At 36.6% G+C, this 18,614-nt stretch overlaps 1 protein-coding gene across 3 annotated transcripts in view; it reads left to right on the top strand.

Moving 5' to 3' along the window:
• The window catches only part of FGF14 (fibroblast growth factor 14), a 411,526-nt gene that overhangs the window by 230,021 nt on the left and 162,891 nt on the right, over positions 1-18,614 (top strand). The gene's annotated exons all lie outside the window — the stretch shown is intronic.

Genomic DNA, 18,614 nt, shown 5'->3' with positions numbered 1-18,614 from the left:
TGGCCACAATGTGACTGAACTTAAACTGAGCAGCTTCTATATCCCATTGCGACATTTGAACTCCTCTAGTCATCCATTATCTTTTAAACTATTTAACAGGCTACTGTATGTGGGATTTTGGAGAAAACAGCTGTGATGGGGAAAGGGTAATTATCCTTCTATTTAAAATAAAATTGACTACATGCATTGAGCGTGCTATCTTTTTGAGAAGTTAATACTGTGGAGCTAATAGAGAACTGCCTGATTTTCTGGGTCAAGTTTCATCAAAATATTGTAAACTTAAATTCTAGTTGCAGAACCTTAATTAGTTTGAATGGCACAGGGAGATGGTACCCAGCCTTGTGTAACACAGAGTTTCTGGAGATCAGAAGGATTTTTCTCATAATATGAAGGGGAAAATTGCTGTTAGACAGAGGAGTTGTATTATTTCTAAGGGTAGGCCAGCACTTTAAAAAGTACTGAGTTGTGTAGTGTTTGAACATTTCATTTGAAGTTGTTCAAAAGTTTTTGTCATTTGGGTTTTTTATGTCATAAGGATCACACTTCTGCCCTCTTGTTAGAATGGTACAAATTGGCAGTGTTTATCAGGCAGATATATAAAGCATCATAGCTGCAGCACAAAGATTATGGAAAAATGCTTTGCTTTACTGAATTCAGTTATCAAGAGGAATAGAGAAAAGCAAATGATGTGTCAAAAGCTTGTTTCAAGAACGATATCATCTTCATTAGACCAATTTTTCTTAGTGTTGTTCTGGGTTGTTGGTTCACCGTTGACTGAGGAGGAACATGTCCGCCCAGTGAATCATTCCTAGTTTCTATGACACCCCTAAGATCTGCATAGTACAGCTACAGCAAAAAACAAGTCACATTTTCAAGTTCTGAATAGCTGTGATAATTATGAAGCAAAAGCTGCATTTGTATTTGCCATGATGATTGGAAGGCTTTTCCATTTCAGTTAAAAACAGGAGCAAAACCCAGTAAATCCTCAACAGAGTAGTGAATCTGCACTCATCTTGGTAAGAGCACATTAGGGATCAGATCCTGTGTGTTAACTGATCTGCACAGATTGTGTGTAAAGAAAGTAAATGGAAAAGGTAGAATAAACTTTATCTGTTTGTTACTCAGTAAAATAGAACCTTTTCTTTTTCCTGTGAAGAGAAGAACCTGTTATAATGGATTACTTTAATCCTCAGCATGCCATTGTTGTTTATGGGCTGACACGATGCCTATGGTCAGGATAATTCTTTTCTTTCTACTGTGAAACTAGAAGCAAAGGGGGTTTGGATGATCTGTCTGTACTTGGTTCATTTAAAAGGAAGTTCAGCCATTCGGTGGAGAGATTCTTCCCAGACTAGGATAAAACCTAAATTCACATTGTCAACACAGAGCAAAATTACTCCATCATGCTGGAAAATGAGTCCCCAAAGTGTGTTTTATTTAAATAATAACTACATGTTGTGGAAAAATATGAAGCAAAATGATAGAGAACTAATTACGATGTAGAAGTTTTGTACTGTTGGCATTTGGAAAAAAAGTTAATTGCTTTTATTCTGAGGTTCATAACATTACCATTAATTTTCATGATAACTTTATTGCGTAGACAACACATATTGAATGGAGCTGTCTGTTTGATAGAAAGTGCATGGGCTACTAAGATGTCAAGAAAAATGGCACTTTGAAAGTTTCAAAAGCAGGTATAATTACTGTGGATTAAGTTTTACTTGAGTGGGATGCAGAGGGGTTGCTTTCTTTTTTTTTTTTTTAATGAATGTTATTTGTCTGCATAAGCATCACAAAACCTATGGATATGATAGGCGCCTTCTCCCCATGCAGCCTAGAAGGTTGTCCACTTTGATTTCAGGAGTTGTTCTTGGCCTATAGTGGAGTGGCCACCACCTCCGGGTTATACTGGTACATATTATCTTTATCTTGGTACTGTGGATGAAAGATATTTTAATGGGAATGGGTGTCGAATTGTGACTCTTTCACTAGTTGGAGCGGAGAGGAACAGTGGAACCTGGGGACTCACAGAGAGTCCTTGCTACCTCTGCAGCACCTAGAAATCCTGGTTAGGAACAAGGACCCCATTATCTGTTTTGGCTGAATGCTGAATGTAAAATATATGGTGCAGCGTGTCGGTCATATTTGCCGTGTTTCCTGCAAACAAAGTTTGCACTAACCCTCCTAATGTGATGAAGTAGATACTTAGCAATTTGCTAAGACTATAACAAAATTTTGTAAGCAAAATTTTCCTATGAACAAAAGTGGATATATAGTAGCAGGTGTGGGGGTGTATTTTCTGCCATTTGCTAGATTTTGGTAATTTTTCTGTTATAAATAATATAAGGCAACCCTTAAGAATACTGAAGGGTAGAGTTTGAGAATGGATATTTAAAGCATTAAGTTTAATATAATTTTAAAAAGTCACATTCTGGTTCTTCAGTCATATTGAATTTTTACAATGTAAATTAGAAAGATGGCATGGCTTGAATTGCCTCAGTACCTGAAAACTGCCCTTCAGGTGTAAGAAACCAGATTAATAGTAGTTCTATGTTTATGCCTTTTATTTTGCAGCTGGGTATACTTTTGGCTGGCTTTTCTTTGACACGTAGCTTATAATTTTCTTGTTTTAGCCTAAATATGTTTATTTTACCATGAGTGGAATGATTGTTGCCTTTAAAATAATTTCTGGTGTCCTCTGTTTTTGATCTTTTAGCCTATAATTATTATAACAAGTTTGTAAATATGCTTATTGATTTATTTCTGCCTCTTTCGAGCTATTTATAACTCTCATTAGCAGTAGTAAGAGAGGAGGTGTCTCTTGTTAAACACTGAGATGCGATTCTGGAGGTACTGTGAAGAGAAAATTGTTAGTCATGGACTTGATGTCCAAACAAAATGGACGTCAGCCAAAGAGAAGCAGCAGCCTTCTTATGCATCTGCTTCCCAGGGAAGGAGAATTACTGAAATATTGTCTTTTCTCAGGCTGAGGTGAGGCAAAGCTGTAGTGCATATACAATGAAACCCAAATCATTCTACAATTCTTTGAATCTATGAGAATAATTCCAGTCTAATGTTGCTCAAAGAAAAATATCGTGTCTTCATGCCATCGCTTCCTTCATGTTACAGCACCACTGACTGGTGAAGCTATGTCTGACCTCCGCAGTATTGCTGGAGATGAGTGACAAGCAAGGTGATGAATCATCCCATCTCCCTTTAGCCTCACTAAGGTGCTAGCAATGACTGTGGGCTACCTATTCAGGCTCAGCAGAGACTGGCCTCATCAGAAGCTGATCCTTCCAACCGTCTGAGTAGAGTTAGATACCTCTCTCATGGCTGAACTGCGGTAAATTTTTACTTTCTCATCTCAGCGCAAGAAATTTGAAGCTGTGAGAGTTCTGCTGGTTTTGTTCATGTGACAGTTTGATAACATCTTCTGCATTGTAAATAGGTGTATTAAATTTTCTCTCTAAAGGAGAATGGGAGAAGCAACGTTTCTTATTTCAAAAGGTGACTTTTTTCTCAGTGAAAAGAACTACACCCTTTACAACAGTTTATCACATAAAGAGGGATTAATTATTTCAACAAAATTAGATTTCTTTATCTTATAAAGAAGAAAAGAAAAACATTGGACTTTACCCTTTTGTCTAAGGAACCTCATGCTATCATTGGGTTTTCTGGTCAGGAAATTGGTAATGGTCTTCCTCAGAGGCTATCTAACCTTTCCAACGTTGTCTTACACATGCTAACCTCCTTTAAAAAAATAAAACTAGACATTTAATAGAGAATTTTCTCCTCGGTCCTTTTGTAAAAGAATTTATCTTATATTTAATAGATTTGTAGCATATTTCTTCAATAAGCATAAAAAAATAAAGACTAGTCCATTGTGAAGGAGGGGAAGCTTGCAGTAATATTAAAACCCCCAGATTTGGTAAAATTGCTCTTTGGGAGGTGTGTTGAGACCCCAAGCCTAAAAGATGCTGAATTATCAAAGATAACCAGACATTTAGTAATTTCTCTAAGGTAACTAAAGTTCTCACTGACGAATATGACTTATTTGATACTGAATGGAATAGGACTCATTACTCTGGGTTTTTTTTTTCAGATTCTTTCTCAAGTGTTCATGTTAAATATGCTCATTTTATAATATCTGTTCTACAAAGCCTTCAAACCCTAGAGAATCATCCTAGAAATTGAAAGTCACTGCAGTCTCTCAACTCTCCCATTGTGACCATCAATACATTTCTTCCATCGATATGTTTCTTGTCAAGTTACGTGCTGCTCTCTCCATTGTTTCCAAATGCCAGCCTAAGCTGCTACTGTCAATGGCTTCTTTTTTTTTCTGAAAATATTTACTTTCAGGGGAAAAAAAAAACACTCTGAGGTAGACATTTGTCTGTATACGAACACACATATAAAGCAAATTTTTTTATATATAGGAGTCTGTCTTATATATTCATTGCACAGAGCAGAACAGCACTCTCTGGTCTTATGCTCTGGACCTGTAGAGGAAGAAATCAACAGTGGCACATGCTAGGACGAGTGATCTGGAAAAAAGTGGTCCCATGTTTATGTCTGGTCTATATTCTTCATGTACACCAAAGATGTAAATAAATATGTATAAAATCTATCTCAAGCTTTATCATCAGTTCAAAACCAGAAGGATTATTTGGCTGGTTTTATGTCATTTTGAAAAAAAAGTCTAACACATGAATCATTTATCAATCAAGTGACTCTTAATAACCAGATATGCGAAATAGAACCATGGCCAAAGGAATCTAATTTAATTAATATTTAGTGGCACTTATATTCTAACTAAAAAAATAATGCTTATTTTATACCTGTGACAGTTATACTCTTTTCTGCTTTAGAGCAGAATTCAGAGGAGTTACTGAAATGTCAAAATGTAGACAGGAGGGAGGCCCATGATTGAGAGGAGTGTTACTTCTATATCTGTCCGACTGGCCTCATTGATAGTACCTATTTGATATTTTGCTGTTCTTCTGAGTTTTTACCTTATTTATTTGACCTAATAACTGTGATTACATTATTTCTATTTGACCCACTCAGTAGGGAATGTTAAACGTGTTTATTAAGTGTGTTAGAGTCAAATGATTTACCATGGAAACCGAAGGTTTCCCAGTCTTCATGTGATATTCTTGGAACCTGTCCTATTAATAATGGAGTTCATTTTGCCATCTGCTTAATACCACTGATTTTCTGTGAAGCAAAGGAGGTGAGATGGATTACGGGGTTTTGAAAACATCACTCCTTGAAAAAGTTTGAAAAATAAACCTTCTCTGTCAAAGGCAAGAGGACAACTGATAAGGTTTGTGACTCAAACATTTTTTAAACTGCTGCTTATGCCCTTCATTAAGATATCAAAATCACATGACTGAATTTACAGAGGTTCTGACCGGGACTCTGCAAGTCAATAGGAGCTGGGGCAGTCAGCCCTCTAAAAATAAATGGCCTGATTTTTATACTTTGGAGGAATTTTCACTCAGGCAAGAAAATTGTCACTGCCAGATGGTGATAGAAGCATTACTACAGCATGGGGACGTTAACAAAGATGCACTCAGCAAAGCAAATTGTTACCATAGTTACAGGATGCTAAGCATTTGCAAATAAATAAATAAATAAATAAAATTAGACTGTATTATTTAGACACTCAATGGCAAAAAAAAAAATTTGGATGATTTTTCCTGTTTGAAATGGATGTGTTTTTTCTACAGTCTGCTTAAAACTTTGTTACAACACTCTCTTGCTGACTAGGTGCATTTCTTTCTACCTAAATACCCTTATCAGCTCTATTTATATTTTCTCTAGAACAAATCCTTGTACTCACTCCCTTTCCTTTCTCCATTCTTACAGCATATCTGTACAACTGAACGGAGCATAACAGTCCATAGGATTTGTAAACATCCTTTAGGCTTTGATAGAAGGATATGACAAACAGCAAAATTAACGTTGGCGGTGTAACAGCTCTTGTGCGTCCTTAGCCAGTGACTGGCCTCCCACTGTGTTAGTTACAACACAGAGGGAGTTTCATGGAAATGTGGCTACATTAAAGGGTCTCAAATTTGGTGTTAGTCACCATAAAGTGGGACAAATGAAGTCTCAGAGGATGGAAGGGTTTCCAGTACACAGGAATGTTAAAGCAAGTGTACTTTAATACAGGAAGCAGTAGTAACGTGCTTGTTAGCTACAGGGCTGAAGGTAAGATCTTTACGGTTGGGGGTGCGCTGTGGAAGTTGTGTTTTTTCTTAACATCTTGTAAAAGTTGTTTGAGCCACACTGAAATTTGCAGAACATTTACAAAGCAACATATTTACATGGAGCAGGGAAAGGGAGGGAAAAGCAGAGGAAGAGGAGAAGGCTGCTTGGATATTTCCCTCTTCTTTTGCTAGAAGTAATCATCAGATACCTCTTATTTAAACAAATATTGTGACCTACTAAATCAACACAGAAAAGGTTAAGGCCAATCTAACAGGAGTTTAAAGGTGAGAGATTCCTCATCTTTACAAAGGAGAGAAAGCGGAGCTTCTCTTGGCTCCATGAAGCCATTTTTCTGTGTGTTTGAAAATAATGTCCTGACAAAGTCCTGGAAACACAGAGAGATGGCACAAGGTGGTTCTGGAACTAGTTTGACAGCGTGTTGGTTTATGTAGGAATTGTGGCAATTCTGTTGCTGTTGGGACCAAATAATTTTCTCTTTAAAGTACGCACCACCAACCTGAACATATGGAATATTGGTGTTGCTCCCATAGCTGGGCTCTTCTTCCTGCAGGATCACACTGTGTGTTGTATCGGCACCATCTGCCACTATTTTAAATATTTAAATATTTAGATTAATGGTCTAACACTAATCCAATGTCTTAAACTATTAATTGCTCTAGATCTGTAGAAAGGGAGACAAAGAGAAACTGATTTCCTCCAGGAAAAGTTATCTAATACGATTTTTCACTTAAAATATTTTGTAGATTGGGGCCAAATGCACTAATGCAGTTCAAGCAAGCGAAGTATTCAGATGTGAATAATCCATGAATATACATAACAAATCATACTTAATTACATTTTGATGTCTGGATAGAAGCCAGCATGTTTTGTCAAGTCTCATGGGGAAACTGCACAGACTATTTATGCATCATTTCGTAAATTGTTTTACCACCATGCTTCATTCTGTTCTTCAAGCATATTTTAAAGCTGACATCACTTGTTAAGACCAGCATCATATTAAAGGGGAAACACAAATTTCAGTATAAAAGCACCAAAGTATATTCCAGTGAAACTTTTTCACTCAGTCCATCTGAAAATTTTTCACATCTTGGATGTGTTTTTTTCTTTCAATGTAATAAATTTCATCCATTAAGAGCCTGTAGCTATTTAATGTAATTTAATTTGTTGTCTTAGGTAGTCTTAGAAGCAACCTCTAGCCTTCTTTATAAAACGGTATGTATTAAATTTGCTAATCATTTTACATTTGTGGAATATCAGCATCATATCTTGAGAGAATGTGGTGCCTAACTGTTATAATGTTGTTAGCATTTAATAATCATAATACATAGTCGTCCTGAAGGAAAGATTTGTATTCTGTCTTGTGTGAACCTACATACACACCTTTTAAAATGTATAATGCAGTTCCTTAATGGTAAACAAACCTATTCTAGCTTTTCTACTTACTCCTGTCACTATTTGGGATGCAGCCTTCAAAAATTGGACCTTTAATTGCTTTCTTACTTAACTCTTTGTCTTCTTTATGATAGTAACTGTCTCATTTTCTGTGGTTCCACAAATAGACAAAGCTAAAGATTTCAATTAAATTTCCAGCTAGATTGAGAGCAAAATCCAGAGGAACCAAGGAAAATAAACAATTTTAAATATGTTTAAGATTATGAGAGACAAACTGGATTGTTACTTTAGCCATTTACTAAATGCATTTATGTGATGTAGGAATGTGTGAGCATACATTTGTCTTTGTCTAAAAATCAGACATTTTCCCAGGCATTCATCTGCATAAATACTTGGTTTATTATGATATGCATATTTAGTCTTATTAAGATAGTGCTTTGGTTTACTAAAAAGACCTATTATTTTCTTACACGTGTAGCTTACTTCACTGCAAGAGGCAACAAATTAATTCTGCTTTAGTTGCCATGCAGGCCTGCAAACCCAAACAAATTAAATAAAGTAAATCTGGCTGAACTAAACAAAATATCAGGAGGGATTTGGAAATGGGTGCTAGAATATGACACCGGTATTTTTCTTTTTGATCAATGGTAGTGAATCTGTGCTAACATTAGGTAAATATTGCTGCTGACCCAAACCTGTGTGAAGCCTTGAAGTAAAAGAGGCGGCTCCCTAGGAGTCTTTAGGCATCCATGCCATAAGCAGCACCACCTCTTCAGCCAATTACTTCCTTCTGTGTGCTCATATTCTCCAAAAATGGATGGTTTCTTGGCTGAGGCAGAGTCATCCTTCTGCCTTGAGGTTCTCCTCCTGTTGCAGTTAATGTCGGCAGAGCATTGCTGGCAAGCCTGAACTGTTTATGCCACTTTTCCACTGTCAGTGTTTTTGTGCCTTTCATGAAATAAGTTAATTGTCAGAGCCCGATATCAAATATCTAGGACGTCTTATTTATGAATCTAATCGGAGAGAGTTTCTTTAGTTCTGCTCTGATGGAAAGTGACCTTTTTTTTTGGTGTTATATACATGATTAAAATAGTTTGCAATGAAAATGAAGTTTCATCCATCACAAATTGCCTCGGTTGAATTGCATTATGTAAATTTATTACTTTAAAAAAACACTTTTATCACTTCGGAGTAAAGAAAAATTGAAACTGGAAGACAGATGATCAATAATATGTGCATATAGTTCAGGGCCCCAGAAAGTATATGGTCTGCAGGACACTTGTGTCAATAATAGCTCTGGGGTTCTTGGCTCCTTTAGCAGCATCAAGGGGGGTGGTGGAGGAAGAGGAAGGTGAGAAAGCAGGCCTATGTTTCTTTTTTTTTTCTGTGAGCTTAGACTCTTAGGTAATACTAGTAGGTGCCACCGAAATACTTTTTATAGACATTTTAAATTCAAGCAATAGATTTTAATTTGTGTTTTACCTGGCAGTATTCTCATCATTTGTTTCATAAATACCAACTGTTTAATCTTCATTTGCAAGGAATATTCAGCAAAATTGACTTGTTTGTATAAACCCCCCCCAGTTTTGTGGAAGGAATATAGATCAGATAAATGTCTACATTCATATTGAGCTGTTTCTATTGAAAACAAGTACGAAAGAAAATATATTTTTGTTAAATGTTGAAATTTATGTGACAACTTGTGATGTTTTTATTCCCTACTTTTTTGTTAATGTAAAAAAAGGCTTTGCTTTGGGTTTTTCGTAGTTCTGCTCTAACTGTAGCTGTTCAAACCTTTCATTTGACATCATCAGAATCTTGCTAAGTGTTAGAGGTTTAACCTAAAGTTTTTGTGTGGGTAAGTAGGGCTTGTTCGCTCTCAAAATATGAAACATGGGGTGATAGCCTGGCTGCACTAAGTTTAAAGAAAACTTGCATTTGCCTCACTACAACATTGTGTTGATTTTCTTGTGTCATCAAGCTTATTATATGTACTTATGCTTTCAAAATGTTAGAAAATGGCATTCTCATTCAGTGAGGAGCAATGCATAGAGAGAACTACATCATTAGGAATAACACCTCCTTGGAAACCAGGTCCAGGCTGTAGTCCAAAGAAGCTCTTCTCAGCTTTCACCTAACATTGGAGGGACTGAAATTCTTAGGGGCACTTTTCTTAGCCTAAATAATACCTCAAATTTTGTTTCAATTAATATAAGGAAGCACTTTCTTGTCAACAGGTTGAGGCAACCTGGTAGCAAGCTCCTGGCTAGGGGTGGGTGGGAAATGGGATGGCAGTGCCTCCAGCACCAGAGCCTCGGTGTATAGGACCCATGCAGGAAGAGCTGCTGTCCAAAATGCACTTAAGGCTTTCTCTTGAAAGGAAGGGGAGACAAGAACTGGGCTGAGCTCTGCCAACTGCATAGCAGAGTTTAAACCATTTTAATTCACCTGGGCAGACCTGAGACCCAAATCCTCTGGGGGTGGTTCTGAGGCATCATACTTGCAGTAGGGTTGCTGGACTCCAAAGGTGAATTACCTCTGACAGTGAAAACAAGGTAGTCTAGATGAGTTAATTTAAAAAAGACTGTTACTTTCTCAAAGATGTGCAAGCAATCTGCTTTTAGGAGACAGGAGTAGACTTTGGACCTTTAGGGAAATTTTTGGTAATCATCAGATCCCCTGAAGAGAAGTGTCTTCTTGCAGTGCTCTGGTGGTAGGTGACTCCATCATCATCACGCTCCTGGTTCTTAACCATGTGTTTTACAGACAACCTTGCTCCCTGATTTGGGATGCTGGGGACTGTCCTGGGGTTAGACAGGTCTCCCAGTGTTGCTGTGAATAAAGAAGGCATTGAGCAAACCCCTTAGTCAGCCAGTGTATTGTTTTGACCCTACTAGCAGATGACTTTGACCTACTAGGTTTTATTAGACTTTGTGTTTAGGCTGCGTAAAGGTCCATGGAAATCAGCCTGATATCCCAGGTTTCAGAATTGAGTCCCACTGTGGGTGCCTCTTGTTTGCCAAGCTGACTTTGTTTACATTTGTATCCAACAGGTTTAAACGTGGGGCAAGATCCAAATATTTAGGCGTCTTATAGCCCAGCGTCACAGAGCCTACAGACACTGGATTAGTTGAAACATTTAATAGCTTAGGTTTTGGACCTGATGTCTAGTGCTTCATGAAGGATGACAGATTTCTGATAAAAGAGTCAAATATTTCCATTTGTCTTCTCCACATGAAGTTCTTCAGTACAGCAGTTTTCCACTTACATAGTTTCATTAAAGTCAATGTAGTTGCTTGGTGTAGTTACAGCTCAAGATTGCAAACTGTTGCAAGTCTCATGAGTTTTCAAATCCCAGAGACTGTTGGGTGTTTTTCTTTTCTTTTTCCTTCCTTCATATTCCTGGAAGGGTTTTTTGTTTGTTTATTTTTAAGAATTTTACTCAGAGGAAGCCAAATACAAGACTGCACTCTTGTGCATGCACCATGCCAGCATCTTCAGTTGTCTCATACAAGTTTCTAGACAATACAATTTGCAATTTTTCCTACCAGACTTTCAGGAAAAAATGCAGTAGATTTCAGTTATTCCATATCTTAAACTGTTAAAATTATTAGGAAGTCAAGGTCCAAGCTCTGTTCAAAACTTTTAAATAAAGACCTTATTAATTTCTTGCTGGAATTTTGGACTATGTGCTGAGGCAACTGAATAGAAAAAGTGCTTCACTATCAGAGAAGCAGTTTGGTGCTGAGTGTTCTTTAAGATCATCTAATTTACTGATCAGTGACTAAACATGGCCTTTTTTCCTGCTCAAGTCAATTAGGTATTTTGAGCTGAAATGATATATCTTATGGAAAAATCACGGTAGCTTTCTTTTGAAATACCTTTCAAATTAGTGAAATAAAAGTAAGACAAACAAAAAACATACGAATTTCTATTTTTTAAGCAGTATTTAACAAGTTAGAAAGAAAAAACTAGTATTTGAACTTCATATACTTCTGAATGTGTGATGTACTTTACTCGATCAGAAACCTATTTGAAAACAAGTATGGAAAAGCTCTACAGTTGCATTTACTTAGAAAAAATGGAGCTACCTTAGAATATCAGGTCTCCTGCAACATTATCAAGTGAGGTTTGATAATCATAGAGGAAAAACTCTGAGCTAGTATTTTCATTCCTCTTACTGTAGAGTTATATCTCAGACTATTCCCTGATTCAAGTGCATTGGGCAACAGATTTAACTTAATTTTATTCTGAGGCAATTTTCTTCAAATTTCTATATGTATATGTATATGATATACATTTTCTAAGGAAAAGCTTCAATTATTCTCTAAATAATGGTATTTATATACCAAATATAAAACACTTTTCAGCTTAGGGGTTCTGTGATTTGAAGCATCAGTGAGCATGTTTTTGTTGTGCCTTTTAAAGATATTTCACTTTAAATGTATCTGCATTTAGCCTGTCCTAAGGTTTTATTTTTGCTTATAGTGCCCTCACCTGTAACTTAGGGCCAATTGCACACATTTAGCAGTAAAACCGGCAATTTTGTCTTTGAATCTTAGCTGGCGAAATACCTCTCAAAATGTCTTGTTTTGACAGCCAGTAACAGCTACCGTGTTCCAGCTGACTTGTATTAGTTTGTATTAGTTTGTATTACTTGAAACATTACTGTCGTTTTTAGTGTACCCTAAGCACAGTTTAATTTTGTGTCAAACCTCAGTTGCATATTTTTACTCTATAATGGAGGCTGCAAACACTAATGAAGCAATTGATTCACACTTCAATTTCAAGTACCGTCCTTAATTTAACCGTTTATCAAGTTGTGGGACACAGCAGATCAAAATAGAAAGCAATTGGGGTGGGTGAAACAAAATCAGTGTAGCTGCTTTTTTGGTGTTTCTTTATTTCTCCTTTCCTCACTTCTGTCATCTGCCCAGGTAAAATCTCTCTCCAAAGTTCACAAGAATGATAAGCACACCTTTCAGTAACGGACTTCATTTAGCAAACTTTTCCAAAACAAACAAGAAAACTGGAAAGGTTTACCAATATAGTCTGGATGTTTCTTGTTTTTTGTTTTTTTTTTTAAGATCACTTAGAACAATTCTCCAAACAGTCATCATTTATATCTGAACACAAAACTAAGTGGATAGGCCTGTAGGATGTGAAACATCTACGGTTTTCTCATTCTCAGGTCATCTTGATTTGGTAAACAGACAAATACAGTGTAGGCTCCCAGTTTAGTACAAGGACACAAGGTGACTGCTGGTAGAGTACAGATATTTTTCTAATGCCAGAGCAGGCGAACGGGGTGCAATAGCTTCTCTTTGACAGGGGAATTTGAATCTGGCAGGATCTTGCAGTACTGAGTTTCTGGGATTCCCTTTCTTTGGGAACTTTTCTTTCTAGAGAGGTCTTCCAGGCTATGGATCTTCAGTGCCTGTGTTGCCAATCAGGCTACAAAAGCAACCAGGGACAGAGTTGTGGAATGTCAGATGAAAATAGAAAAGGCTTGCTTTATTCATTTTAAATGGAAAGCTCATCACATAAAAAGACAAGATACTGGTCCAATGAGTAATGGTGCAAGATGGGAAGAGGTGCAATGAGGACAGAGCCTGCACACCAACCATTGGGACTCAAAACATTGATATTCCTGCACAATTTGCGGGAAGCTTTCCTTAGGTATGTCTTCCTGCCAGGAGCTGATTGTAATTTAGGGGTGTTCTTAATGAATTCTTTCTACGAAGGTGAAGCCTATAACCTGTAAATCAAAGCTTGCTCCCTCACATGCCAATTCATTCTCTTTCCCTCCCTGCCTTCCCTACAAACACACACTTCCATTTATTTCATTCATACTAATCTTAATCTTTCTCTTACAAATCTCTGCCCGGTTAACAGTGGATTGTGTACGCCTTGCTTGCGCCCGGTTAGACACTAGTGGGTTGTGTTTAAGGACAAGTATCTGATCTTCATCCAGATACATTTCAGGGAGATAAATGAGGGGTGGGGGAGAACAGATATGAGGAATTTTGTATGGATTACTGCGCATTGCTTCCTGTCGGCTTTATATATATGTGCGCATATTTACACATGGTTACTCTTCTCCTCTAATACCTTAGTGCCTTGGGCCAGGACCCCACTGTGCTGAAGCTGTTGCAAACAGCCTTCCTGGGTTTGAAAGCCAAAATTAATGGGATGTATGGGATCACAGCCAATCTAAATTTAGTTTTCACCATATGTATTGCACTGTCACAAAAGTAATTTAATTTTTCCCCTTTTTTCTTTGGCTTCTGATTTTAGTTTTGTTCACTTCCCAGTTCTCAAGCATTAGCATTATGGCACAATAGCTGGACAAGGACGAGTGAGGAGATATTTCTTTAAAGACAGCTGTTTTCAATAAATATTTATTTCATGAGATTTTATTGAGCTTAGGTTTTCAAAATCTTTCTTTTGAGCCAGTTTACGTAGGTAACAGTTCCTTTCAATAGCAGGTTGCCTATCTTCCTCAAAATTTGTTCCAATATACAAGGTTTACCATTCTTTTTTTCTCTTTTCAAAACATGAGGCTATTTTAGAAATCATGTATAAGCCTCTGAATACTAATATATGTATGTTTTATTTTGTAAGCATTGGGAATTCGTATGGGTACAACAGATGGAAAAGCGCTCAGTGATTTTTGCTGTCTTGTAATGTGCCTGATACTACAACCTTGGGCAAAGATTTTGGTTTGGCCTTCCGAAAATTAAGATTATCAGCCTTTGCAAATGTTAGAGGTGGATATGTTGAAATACTAAAAGCATTGCCTCTGGAGTTAAGAGCCTGCCTTTGAAAGCCTTGGCCTAGGTTGAGAGGTTGAAAGTTGGGGTGATAAATACATAAGTGTTTCCTAGGAAAGCAAGATTCTCATTGATGTGATTGAGGAGTGGAAGGATTTCTTTGGAAATTTCTTTTAGAAACTATTGACCAGAGCAAGCTGCATATGATTTCTGTCCAACAGATAATTTTTAAAAGGAGATTCAACTGCAAGAATCTAGTTTAAGAACAAGACGTTCTTCTAGCTGCACAGGAAGAAAATAATCCTATTCATTTGGGTTTAAATGTAACATAACAGTGCTTTTTGTGCGCTTATGTGTGTCTGCCATTCTACAGCTTATATGATATGTCCGTGACTGGAGCTCTGATTCTAATGGTATTTGAGCTGCAGCAACATTTTGTTTCTACTAGTCTAATGATAACATCCTGCAGAATATTCCTTTAAGGGCATGACTCCTCAAACTGTGACAAGTCTCAAACAAATAATGACTTTATTTTAGAAAGCATCAAAAAAAGTGTAAATATCTGATCCTGGAAACATGACAGTAACTTCTAATTTTTCTTTTTTTTAGAAGGACACTTCTTCACTTTGGTAGATCACAATTAGTTTGCTTTTAAGTTTCAAAGTTGCCATTAACTTAATCCTTAACTAAAACATTGTTTGATGGCTGAAGTAAATTAATTCACACATTTAAAGAAGGTCTAACAAAGGATTCTCACGTGGAAAACACGTCAGGCATAATAACTGTTTTCATAGTTCGGTTGGTGTACCAAAATAATGCATGTCAGCAAAACACTGGGCTAGTTAAAATTTTTTGGGAAACAATACATTCTGGTTTTTATCCCCCTTCCTAAACAAACTAATTTTAATTCACCTACTTCTGTATCTGATTTCTATGACTGTCCATCCTTGGAAGGGCAGTTTGGGCTAGTATAATTGTTCTGCATGTTAATATCTATTGCAAGGTTCCGCAAAATATTGGTGTTATGAGATGACTGAAGATACTGAACTTTTGCCAAGGACATGCAGCTTTTTTTCCTCCTACTTTTTAGGATTGAATTATATTTGCTTTTAAGTCCCAGGAAAATTTAACTTTCCAGCATATTTGTTTACAGTACATTAAGTGAAGTAGATCTTCTGAAAATAACAATATACTCTTTCTTTCCCCCCAACCCATTTCTTATAGGATATAGAATACTGTGTTTTTACTATGTATGTTTTAATGTTAAACTTACCTTAAACCATTCTCAGCTATCATTTGTTACAGAAGGAAATATTTTTTTCCTCAGTGTAAGTTCTAACTTTATTTCAGTGTTGTATGCTTTAGGCAATAAGGTCTCATAAGTATATCTACAGTTATTTTGCAAGCAAGCCTTAGTAGGAACCATTCATTAATAATAAGCTCAAACTATCAGATATTCAAAAACATTCTGAAAAGATGTATTATAAAATTTTAAACCTGCATATTGAACTTCCAATAATTAAAAAACCCAAGATGTAAAATAGAAAACAGTTAGTGTGGCTAACTGCTTATTCACTAATGCCAAACTTTTGAGCCAGATGTTCAGAAGACCAACGTGTGTTTCTCACCAGCTCAATTTCTACATTTATAGCTGTGACTCTGTTTCCCTCTGCTTCACTGTGGAAATAGAAAGTGCTCCCTTCATGGTTAACCTCACAATCGTCTGAGTATTTGGATCCAGAATTTATTTTCACGTTCTCTGCATACAGGTTTAAAGGAAACCTTTCTGATATGCTTTATTTCATGTTATCCACAATAAGTAATAAGCCACATGTTCTTGTTCTGTGTGAAAATCTATATCTTGTGCAATGTAAAATCTTGATGTAACTGTTTAATGAAAGTCTCTGACATTTCTTTCAGTTCGTAGTATATGATATTGAGAATGAGCTCAAAGGTAAGACATTCTCACACAGCCACCAGTGTGTGTGAAGCCATCAGTTAAGTGCAAATTATCTTCATTCAGCAGAATGCATAGCTCAGCAGTGTTTTTCTGAATCTCTAGTGGAATAAGACATTTCTTCCAGGAGCTATTTTCAGTTCATTTTTAACTATTTTTAGGAAATATCCCTCAAATGAAAATAGTTTGGTTCTCAGACTGTTAAAATTAGATGTAAGCAGAGCCTTCTTAACACTGGTTTTAATCCACATGTCCTGCCTCCTTTCATTCATTTTATATAAATCAGACTTGAACTGATATCAGAAAGTTCAAATGCTTTCACCTATTATTCAGGCTGAGTGGGCATTTCTTTAACCAGTAGTTGGACTCGAACTATTAAAAAAACCTATCAAATATCTTACAAAGAAAAACATGCCTTTATAGATACAGGCCACACCAAATTAAGCTTTGGTATTATTTGAAAGGAATAACATAATAAACAACCTTCTTCTTGAGGATGACACCTTAAAACTAGTTCTATTAATTTATATTTGCAAACCTCCTTTCTGAATTATTCTATATACTTCTTGTGCACCACTGAGAAGCTATTTTCTTCACATTTTTGAGCAGCGATTACTTTTCTTTCTTCCTTAGATTTCCCCCCCTACTTTCCCTTTTCCCTCCACTTTTATCCATACTACTTAAGACAAATTCAGTACTATTACTTCATACCAGGCTGGAGTTCGGGGTCCAGGGGTTTAAACATCCTCTTTTGGAGGAAGACCCACAAATCTTCTCATCATTGAAGCTATTTCTTAGGTAGGACAGTTATTTCAGCATAAGTAATTTTTGGACATAAATTTCTAATGGTTTTCATTAAACTTAGTGCATAATGTGCTCTGACCTACCACAACAGAAAAGCAGAAACTATTTATAATAATTTCATTACGCCTTTCTCATATATCTTGTTGCATGAATAAATTTGCAAGCTGAAATAACAAACAGTTCTCCCCCCACTGCCCCAACAGAGATAAACATTTTTAAATGCATCTGAAATAAATTTGGAGTACTGTAATTGGCAGATATTTTGGGTCTGATCTATCAAAACCATTGACATTTTGCCATTGATTTCCACGAGAAGTCACTTAATCAGTCCTATGGCTGTAATAAAAAGAAGTACTTGTTATGAAGTGGGTTGGCATGAAAGAGGTTTTCAACATCATAACAAATATAAATATACAGTTTCTATGATGTCTCACACAACCTAATCATTGAATCTGTATGTTTCAAGTAATTGGGAAAATAGGTCAGTGAGCAACTCAAAACAATGTTCATGTGCAAGCATTCTTTCTGGTTTATAAACAAGGTTTTCATCTATATGTTGTTTAGATGGATTCACTGAATCTGTCGTTCATACTTAACTTGTCCAATAAGCAGCATCTTTGAAGAAACAGTGGAAAGATAATTTGATCTGATTATTGCTTCTGTTTCCAATACTAATTAGCTCTTGAGTACATCATGGCCTCTTCTAGATATTGCTTTTATTTGGCAGTGGGAGAAGACTTATATTCTAATCAGAAGTAGAGGTCCCTGGCCTCTGTAGTTCTTCATGGCTTTAATTCACTGTTCATAGTCTTTTTCCCTCTCTTGAGCAGGATAAGTCTTCATAGGTGCCTGCTACTAGCACCATAACATAATCTGGAAAGAAGCATTATAGAGGAAACTATAAAAGGTCTGAATGCATTACTAGCTTACTAACGTCACTCGCTACACAGGAGAGCCATGGTAGGACCATAGCACCCCAGACCTTCTTAGGACTTGTCTGTGGAATGATGATAGTTCTTGCGCCAAGTATCACTGGACACCAGAGCAGAGGTCATACTATGACAAGCCTTGTGGTTCAGAAGTCATAACTGAGACTTGAGTCAGACGAGACTTTATATTCTCAGAAAGGTGAGGGCACATACTGGGTGAATCAAGATAATTTGCTTTAACTTTTATTTTTAAGCTTTGCTTTCTGAGGGGAGAACAGTATCTGATCTAGAAATGCATGCAGTCTTGAACAACAGAAGAGCATTTGTGAACATGTTGCAATCGTCCGAATATTCCTTGAGTCCAAAGCATCTTCTTTTTTCCAATAGAAAAGTCTTTAAATTATCCTATGTCCATGGCATTGCCTTTGAAATAGACTCCCTATTTGCATGTAATACTATCTCTTTATAGAGTCTCTGGAACATTCATTAAAGTACGGTTCCATTGATTTAAAAAAAATG

The sequence above is a fragment of the Phalacrocorax aristotelis genome, chromosome 1, assembly GCF_949628215.1.
Source record: "Phalacrocorax aristotelis chromosome 1, bGulAri2.1, whole genome shotgun sequence".
NCBI classification, from domain to species: domain Eukaryota; kingdom Metazoa; phylum Chordata; class Aves; order Suliformes; family Phalacrocoracidae; genus Phalacrocorax; species Phalacrocorax aristotelis.
The sequence above is the reverse complement of the archived record's forward strand: the minus strand, read 5'-3'. Positions and strand labels throughout refer to the sequence as shown.